Below are 3,512 nucleotides of genomic sequence, written 5' to 3'. Positions count from 1 at the left end.
GTGGAAGCACGGGACTCAGACATGGCTGACTGCCGTTTGAGTTCCTGACCTCGCGGTCTGCTTTCTCACTTTCCCTCTCTCTCTCTCTCTGTCTGGTCAAATTAAAAATAATAATAATAATAATAGTAATAATAATAATAATAATAAATTAAATGAAATAAATCTTTAAAAAAAGAAAGTATCAAGTGTAGAAAATGTGAAGCAATTCATTTACCACTGATGTCAACTTCCTACATTATATATAGGTAGGGTATAAAATTAGAGAAAATTTGTGAAACTAAGAGATACCAATTTGTATGAAAAAAAAATCCCCCAAATTGTCAGAGGATTGTTATGATCAATGTGTTTCACAGGAATTTGGAGGAAGGACAAATTATTGAGCACTGGGCTTAATCGGGGGATGGCCTCAGGAATACTTGTTTGCTACACTGTAGTTTAAGGGAGAAGTCCACCACGCAAAGACTCTGAGGTCTGCGAAGACATGGAAACTATTTTGGAATTGATGAGAAGACCAAGATGGAACAGTGAACGACTTTGCTCAGGAAATAGTAGAAAAGGTAAAAGGGGTTTTGAATGAGGAGAAATTTGAATTCCAGATCAAACATTTATGAACTATTTTATGCTCAGTAGGAAATCTGTCATCGCTCTAATTAAGGGGAAAGAATTAAGTAACATTGCTTGAATAGTTCTGTTAGAGTAGATGAGGGCAAAAGGATTTGAAGGACTTACAGAGATTACTGAATGAATTCATAATGTCACAATTATACAGAATCTCAGTGTTGAGGGAAAAAAGGGTAAAAAACTGTTCATTATAGTCAGAGCTTGATTTCCTGTGAAACTAATAAAATTTAATCTTTAGGGATCCCCATTGGAAAAGACACCATGAAGAACTTGAGGAGGACCCTAGTGATGTTTCTACATGGTGATATGTTTTTGTAAAAGTTAAAAAGATGTCTTAATTGTGAAAGAAAGCTACAATCATATTTTATGCTGATTTTTCCCTTCATTATTCCTTCATTGAATTAGTTGACTTTAGAGAGTTGGGCATTTGGTGAGGGCAACTATGAAGTCGAGCACAGGAAGCTTTTGGTTTGAAATTGACAAGGTATAATTTTACAGTGAGAATTGTATATAATTTGGTCATTGATGGCCATCCAAGTATAAGTATGACTTCAAGGAATATTACCACTCCTTGGCGAAAAGAATTAGTTTCAGGGCACAGGATGCAGGACATGCAGACATATGGACTCTGGGCACCAGAAGTCTGTGCATTTTGAAGGAGAAGCAAGTTGTGAAGGTAGAGACGTGATATTGAGACATGTAAAACATAAGTGAATGAGGAGCCAGCAGGTAACACGGTGGTTAGAGTGTTGGACTCCTACACGGCTGATCACGCAGTTTGAGTCCTGGACCTGGTGGCTGAAATCACTCCAGGCATGTGTGCATGTGTGGCCAAAGTTGCAGGAGGAGAATGGACAGGAAGGGACTGCAACCTGGCCGTCCCCCCTGGGGGTGATTTCTTACTTTCCCTCTCTCCATCTCTGTCTCTCCACAAGTGCATGTTGAGGAGGACCCTAGTGATGTTTCTACATGGTGATATGTTTTTGTAAAAGTTAAAAAGATGTCTTAATTGTGAAAGAAAGCTACAATCATATTTTATGCTGATTTTTCCCTTCATTATTCCTTCATTGAATTAGTTGACTTTAGAGAGTTGGGCATTTGGTGAGGGCAACTATGAAGTCGAGCACAGGAAGCTTTTGGTTTGAAATTGACAAGGTATAATTTTACAGTGAGAATTGTATATAATTTGGTCATTGATGGCCATCCAAGTATAAGTATGACTTCAAGGAATATTACCACTCCTTGGCGAAAAGAATTAGTTTCAGGGCACAGGATGCAGGACATGCAGACATATGGACTCTGGGCACCAGAAGTCTGTGCATTTTGAAGGAGAAGCAAGTTGTGAAGGTAGAGACGTGATATTGAGACATGTAAAACATAAGTGAATGAGGAGCCAGCAGGTAACACGGTGGTTAGAGTGTTGGACTCCTACACGGCTGATCACGCAGTTTGAGTCCTGGACCTGGTGGCTGAAATCACTCCAGGCATGTGTGCATGTGTGGCCAAAGTTGCAGGAGGAGAATGGACAGGAAGGGACTGCAACCTGGCCGTCCCCCCTGGGGGTGATTTCTTACTTTCCCTCTCTCCATCTCTGTCTCTCCACAAGTGCATGTGCCCTATGACAAAAACCTTAAAAAAAATTCAATGAATGATTCAGTTGTCACTGATAGCAAGAATCAAAGTTTGTTTCTGTCATGATTGATACATCAACACTAATGAAGATATAAAACTGTGACATGTCTTTAAAATAAAGACATTGCAAATGAACTAGTTGAAAAGTTTTCATTTAGAGCACTTAATATTAATCATATCATAAGAGCACTTTTAATACCGTGAAATCTTGCAGTTTATTACATCAAAAAAAGTGACAAATTTTATGAAATTTGACAATTCTAAAAATTTATAGACTTTACAAATCATGAGTGGTGAACCTGAGATAACTTTTCTAATATTTCAATAACAACAAATTTAAATCAAACATGCTAGAGAAAAGACTGAATAGTTTTTTTCTATTTTATCTATATTGAAAATATTATCAAATTGTGTCATATGTAGAAAAAAAACAAGACTATTCAGCCAAAAATATAAAAAGTAATGGCATGTTGGACAGCTAACATACATACTATATTTGTATAGTGCCTGTGGTGATTGTCATCATTTACACTTTATAACTTGTGATAATTCATTTCTAATTTTAAATATTTACTTTCAGATCTAATAGAAATTGTGAGTATTGGTTTGAAATGAGCAGCTGGTACATGTGCGTGCATGCCCAAAATCCCGAGAGGAGAATGTAAAAGAAGGGATTGCAGCATGGCCATGTTCCCTGAGGGGAAATTTTTCACTTTCTGTCTCTCTCTGTCTCTCCAAGGAGCACACATGCCCTATAGCAAAAGCATCCTTAAAAAGAAAGAAAGAAAGAAAGAAAGAAAGAAAGAAAGAAAGAAAGAAAGAAAAAAAGAAAGAAAGAAAAGAAAGAAAAAGAAAGAAAGGAAGAAAAAAGAATAACTTAGCCATTTTATGATTTCGTTTTGGGCCTATACCCTAACCATATTTTTAGGGTTTCTATTTCTTACCTCAAGCAGGTTTTGATAAGGTTTTTACAAAGAACTAGTAATTAATGGTCACAAGAATTCTTATATCATTTAGGCTCATGGTATGAGTGACTATTGGCCCTGACTGTGACCCTTTGCCACAGCCATTCTTTCCACAGCATTTTCTGTGTATTTTGGGCCTATTGGTTTACCTTACAGTTTTTATTGGGCCCAGGTACTTTAGATTTCAGAGTGAGGAACTGTCTGGCCCTTGATCCCTGATTGATAATTGTTCTACGTATGACGTGCAGAGGAGGTTACAATTGTTGGTTCCATTTGGAGTCTACCCACGGGGAC

Source organism: Tupaia chinensis, unplaced genomic scaffold, assembly GCF_000334495.1.
Source record: "Tupaia chinensis unplaced genomic scaffold, TupChi_1.0 Scaffold000161_4, whole genome shotgun sequence".
In the NCBI taxonomy this organism is placed as follows: domain Eukaryota; kingdom Metazoa; phylum Chordata; class Mammalia; order Scandentia; family Tupaiidae; genus Tupaia; species Tupaia belangeri.
The sequence above is the reverse complement of the archived record's forward strand: the minus strand, read 5'-3'. Positions refer to the sequence as shown.